The following is a 6,676-nucleotide window of genomic DNA, read 5'->3' as shown; positions in this document are numbered from 1 at the left end:
CAGCAAACTGTTTCCCAGCACACCTACTTTAAAGGGCTGAATTACCATATTAAAGCCACTCGGGTTCCTAAAGCACAAATACTGAGGCAGGCAGTGCAGTGGCTCTGAAGCCTCATTGCCACATCCACTCAGATAGGAAGGCATAAAGGGAGCCAGGTCAATCGACATCTTACCTGTTCCAGCCCTCAGAATAATCAGTGCTGGGTAGGATTAACAACAGATGTACATTCTGGATAAATCACAGGAGATAAAATACTTTATCCACATCTCTCAGGAGCTGATGAAAGCAGTGGGCCAAAGGGTATTTAATTTATTTTATTTTATTTTTTATTAGTATTGTTTTTTTGGTCTTTTTGTAGGGCCACACCCCAGGCTAGAGGTCCAATCAAAGCTGCAGCTGCTGGCCTACACCACAGCCACAGTAACACCAGATCCAAGCTACATCCATGACCTACATCGTAGCTCATAGCAATGCCGGATCCTTAACCCACTGATTGAAGCCAGGGATCGAACCCACATCCTCACAGATACTAGTCAGGTTCTTAATCTGCTGAGCTACAATGGCATTTTAACGCTTTTTTTTTTTGTCTTTTTCTAGGGCCACGCGCACGGCATATGGAGGTTCCCAGGCTAGGGGTCTAATCGGAGCTACAGCTGCTGGCCTACACCAGAGCTACAGCAACACCAGATCCAAGCTGCGTTTGCGACCTATACCACAGCTCATGGCAACGCCAGATCCTTAACCCACTGAGTGAGGCCAGGGATTGAACCCGCAACCTCATGGTTCCTAGTCGGATTCGTTAACCACTGAGCCACAACAGGAACTCCCTGAACAGTATTTTAAATCCCTGCCGTACCACTCTTGGTGAGCTTCCTGAAATTCCCTAAATATTCTTTAGCAAGACCTCTCTCGGCAACTAGTTTCCGAAAAAGTGAAGAACTTGGTTACATTACCTATGATCTTAGAGTAAATAAAACAGATCAAGATTATGTTCATGGAGCAAATGGATCAAACCCTTGCACTCAGATCCTGGCTAACCCTGATACATACCAAGATTTCATTTCATTTTCATTTGTAAAATTCATTAATCTGTCGTTCACTTATTTTATTTATTTTTTTAGTGCTGCACCTAGGCTGGGGGTCAAATTGGAGCTGCAGCTGTCGGCCTATGCCACAGCCATAGCAACACGGGATCCAAGCTGCGTCTGCAACCTAAACTGCAGCTCACAGCAACGTGGGATCCTTTACTGAGCGAGGCCAGGGATTAAACCTGTGTCCTCATGGATACTAGTCAGGTTCCTAACCCGCTGAGCCGCAACAGGGACTCCTGGTCATTCACTTAACAAATACTTCTAGAACAAGGCACTGTGTTAGGTATTTGGCTACAAGGATTCATCCATTCATTCCACAAATACTTGAGGACCTGTTGTTTGCCAGGCATTGTGTTAGGTAGCAAAGACACGAAAGTGAACAAAATAAAGTCTGTATTCCCAGCAACAGATGACAATTATAGATGCACAGATAATTGATGGTGACCAAGTGGTGGCATTGAGTGCCATGCAGAGATGTAAAGCAGGTAGGAGAAGAGGGCACTGTGGAGGGTGTTATCTCAGGCAGTGATTAGGGAGGGCCTTTCTGAGGAGGGGCTGTCTGAGCAGAGATCACAGTGAAGTAATAAAGCAAGCCAGGCATATATCCAGGAGAAGCACTTTTCTGGCAGAGGGGAGACAGTTCAAAAGTCCCGAGGAGAGGAAATTCCTGTTGTGGCTCAGCAGAAACAAACCCAACTAGGATCCATGAGGATTCAGGTTCGATCCCTGGCCCTGCTCAGTGGGTTAATGATCTGGCATTGCCGTGAGCGTGTAGGTCGAGGACGCAGCTCAGATCTGGTGTTGCTGTGGCTGTGATTTAGGCTGGCAGCTGCAGCTGCAATTCAACCCCTAGCCTGGAAACTTCCATATGCCGTGGGTGCAGCCCTAAAAAAAGGGAGAAAGTCCCGAGGATGAAATGGCTTGGCACATTCACAGAGAAGGAGATTCAAGTGGGGCTGGGGGAGCAAGGGGGAGAGTGGTAGGGATGAAATTGGAGAAGGAAGGAAGGGCCAGCGTGTCCAGGACTTTGAGTTTTTTCTAAGCATCAAGGGACATCACTAGCAGGTTTGTGATGGAGGAGAGACATACGGTTTTTACATTGTTCAAGGAGCATTGGTGACTTTGCAGCAAGTCCACTGGTGGATGGTGTGACAACATGGTGATGATTAGATGCTATCTCATGAGATGGGTGAGAGGCTGGTAGCTTGGACAGCCTTGGTGGTGGGGGAGGTGGACATGGGTTGGCAGATTTGGGAGATGTGTAAAGAATCATGGTAAGACTTGTTCCTGCTCTCAAGGAATTGGCAAAAAAAAAAAAAAAAAAGGGAGAGAGAGAGAGAGAGAAGAGGAAATATGCAATAAGGGAAGGACAAACTAGGTTCTATAGGAGCACCAAACCAGAACCCTTAAGGGAGTTGTAGAAGGCATCAGAGAAGGTGACCATTTTGAAGAAGTGAAATTCCATCAGGTGAATAAGGAATAAAGAGGGCGGGGATAAGAGCTGGAAGTCAGGCCTGGAAAGGTGGTTGGAACCAGCACTGGTTCTAGAGCACTGTGAAGGCTCTAGAATGTTTGTTGTTGTTGTTGTTTGTCTTTTTAGGACTGCACCTGCAGCATATGGAGGTTCCCAGGCTAGGGCTCTAATCAGAGCTACAGCTGCCAGGCTACTCCAGAGCCATAGCAATGCCAGATCCAAGCCATGTCTGCGACCCACACCACAGCTCACAGCAATGTGAAGGCTCTAGAATGTGATATTCAGGAGTCTGTCCTTTGCTATAGATGACAGTGAGTTCTTGAAGGTTTATGAGTGTATACAGGACATAAGCAGAACTGTGTTTTTGAAGATAAGGCTGATGCATTATGGAGTGGACTAAAAGGACACTGAAGGCAGGACCAACCAGGAAAATGAGGTTCTTTCATCTAATAAACATACCTGAGTGCCCACCATGCGCTTGGCTTTGGGAACAGAGCAGTGAATAAAGGGATCATGCCTTTCTTTATGGATTAAGTCTGATGGGGAAGTAATAAGGACTAAACATAGAGGCTGGGTCAGGTTCATGAGATATTTCAGAAAGGTCACCATTAAAACATGGAAAGTTCTAGATGTGGAAAATGAGAGCGGCTTACCTCTCTGATTGGTGATATAATGGGAGTATAGTTACTGCAAAGGGTCCTGCCACATAGAAATAATCTTTTAAATAGTTTCTTTGGATTCGCCATACTTTTATAGCTTTAAAAGCATTTTGACATTAAAGCCTCTCCCTTGCCTGTAAACTGCAATTATTAAATAATTGCATATTGTTATATTATTTGACTGCATAACCCTTGGTGAAAGTTAGGCAAAAGAAAGGCAGTTCTGGATCTGGAAAGACACCTTGGCATTCAAGGGCAGTTAAGTAGAGAAGATCGGTCTGGGACCACAACATCAGTCTAGAGAGAACAGTGTGTTTAGCTGTCTTTGTGTCTCATTTCTACGAGCATCCGTCCATTCAGAGGAGTAAGGCAGGGTTAAGGGCAAAATTCGTAAAATGAACACGGATCTCCCATTTAAAATATCCCAGTCTGATGACGTCATGTCCCTGTAGCAAACTCCTTGAAAAACTGTGCTGTCCTGACCAGAACTGTAGGTCATGTTCAGAGTCACAACAAAGGTTTGGGAGCATTTGGACAGCAGTGCTTGAATTAATTCTCCGTGACGTTTCTTGTCTAGCTGGTTCCTTTCTGCTGTTGTCAGAATCAAATTCCATACTTAATCTCTCCCTTGTTTTCAGATGACAAAATCTCTCTGTTAGGTTTCCGAAAGCTGGGATTACAAAATGTTCTTAAGGCTTTAAGTCCTCTGTGGTGATTGGGGAACTCGGAAAGGATTGGACAGGATTTTTTTTTTTTTTTTTAAGGGAGTAGGGGGAGGGGAGAGTCAGTGGACTGAATAGGGGATTCCTTTTCAGAAATCTGCCTTTGGATCAAAATGTTCATCACTTAAGAGGATTTTGAGATTTTTAAAATAAAATGAAAAGAGATGTGGGTTATAAGAATATATATGCATGTCAAAGCTGAACTGTACTTTTGAGAATGGACATCCTGCTGTGTAGAAATGATAGCTCAATACAAAGAAAAATCAAACAAGCGGGACAGATAGAGCAAAAATAATTAATACTGACAAGTAGAACCAATTACTGGACTGTCTTAGGGATGTCAATTATGATTTTCAAAATAGTGGCGACTGAATTCAGTTGGTAAGAGGCCTCAGAGTGAGGCCAAGGTTGTCACAAACTAAATCCTATGTAGGCCATTAGCTATCCATGGTTTTGCTGGTGCAGTTTGTACCCCTCCTCCTAGTCAGTAGGTTCTGTATTTGTTCTCTGGTTTCAAGGGCAAAGGAGAGGAAAAGCACACATGAGGAAGATGCTAACCCTACAGATGACTGCTCAGAAATGACCATCTTCTCTGAAGAACAGCTTATCTGCACAACATTGTAAATCAACTATACTTTAATAAAAAAAAAGATTTTTTTTAAAGAATAGCATATCTGATCTCCAAATATTAGAACATATCACCATCATTCTCATTCAGAATATTCCTCCCTTTCTTTCCCTGATCCAAAGCAGTTCTTGGCCTCTCTGAGATCCTGACTGGATACAGGAAGTGATCACTGCACACACATACCACCACCCCACCCCACCCTGCCGCCTGCCAGGTATCACTCCTTTAATACAAATGCCACAATGCCTGTACTCTGGCAGCATAGATACATGTAATCCGTATACAACACACCAGAAGTCACCATTATATCCATACACTTTCCACTAGCTGAAATGCAACCCATGTTCAGATGATGCAAGGACATTCCAACCACAGTGGCCTCCTTTATTATCTGTCTCCCCCACTAGACTCTATGTTCCATGAAAGCAGAGACAAGTTTTTATTCGCTGCTGGGTACCCAGCACCAAGCAAGGTGACTGACACATAATAGCAGAGTAGGTGCTCACCTAACATTTAGTGAACGAGTAACAGATTGAAAGAAGCAAAACATGAATTGTTTTTCTAGAAATTAGTCTCCTATACCTGGATGCAATGGGAGAAAGCAAATTGAAAGAAGATGCTAAGTAATTTGGTTTGTTTCCCCCTTCAGGCAGATCGTTTCTGTATATATAACCTGGATTCTCCTGACTGACCAGCCAGTCTAAAGGTCCGTGTGACCTTTAAGGACCAGGCATGTTTTTGCCACAGGCAGGAGGGTTCTATGCTTTAATTGCCTGGAGGTTCCATCCAAACTCAGATCAGCCAACAGTGCAGTCTGTGAGTGGGGCGGTTACATCTGTGGCATTTGGAGAAGTGCCTAGCCCTCCACCAAGCAGACCTCCCGGTACGACACGGTTGGAAACAAGGTAGCACAGGAGACTTATATTGCTGCCTAGAAAGGTAGAGCTACTCATGAAATGACCTAAAATAAGAGCCTCTCAACATACATACAGATTAGCAGGATGGCAGGTACTCGGGAGCACAAGGATAAAACAATCAATTGATATCGAAGCATTTCAGTGTTTCCAAAACCAATGCATGTCAGCTGATTCTTGGTCCTAAGTATCAGTTGAACTATATCAGCCACAGGATGCCCAAGGAGCCTTCCCTGGAAGCTGTCATTCCCTGGAAGCTGCCATTTCCTGGCTTTTAGATTAGATACATAGGCAAGATCTTTGCCTGGACATCTAAACACTATGGTTCTGGCTGAGAGGGCCTTGCTAGGAGGCTCCTCACCTTACAGAGGGTGGAGAATTTCCCTTAAGTGAGGATGACATCATTGACCTGAAGGTGGCTTCCAGGCAACTGCCCTATCTAAGGAACAATCATTCCTGCAGGTATGTGACTCACAACAAGGGAGAAATTCAGAGACCTCATCAAGCAGATCTCTGCTCTCCCGGCCCTGACACAGCCAGCCCCATCCCTGGGCTATGTGTAACCCAGCAACAAGGATGGACACAGGCACCAGGCTGGATGAGGAAGGTCTGGAAAGAAAATCTGCAAAGATGCTGAGCTGCTAGGGGAAGAGGGCTTTTAGAAGAGATCTAGCAAATTCTCTGCCCTTTCGACTTCACTTTCTGTTCTCTTTTTCTCTGCTTTCAGTATTTCCAATTAATCTTGGAATGAGAGCCCAAGGCAACAAGCCAGTGGTGCCTGAGGAATGCTAGAGAGCAGAATGAGCCAGGGAAGCAAATGCCAGCGAGGGACCCCACAGCAAAGAGGCAGACACCGTGAGCATCTCTCCTGAGACCACGAGGCTCGCGAGGCGTGTGTGCGGGTCTCTGTTTTGGCACCATCTGCCAATTCCTCGGGAGGACAGAACAAACCAGCGAGGCATGAAGATTAGATTATGTAATGCTCGAGGATTGCTGTTTTCGCAGAGGAAACAAATGGAACGAATTGATTTGCTTGTCAGAGTCATGTCACTAAAGAAGACCCGTTCCCTCCTCTTCCAAGAGGACCTCATTAAAGAGGAGGATGATTTCACACAGGGAATGCGAGACCACAATCAACTCCATTCACAAGAGCAAGTCCAGTTTCCAGAGTGGCACTGATAAATTCT

Source organism: Phacochoerus africanus, chromosome 15, assembly GCF_016906955.1.
Source record: "Phacochoerus africanus isolate WHEZ1 chromosome 15, ROS_Pafr_v1, whole genome shotgun sequence".
NCBI classification, from domain to species: Eukaryota; Metazoa; Chordata; class Mammalia; order Artiodactyla; family Suidae; genus Phacochoerus; species Phacochoerus africanus.
This window is presented reverse-complemented; position numbering follows the sequence as displayed.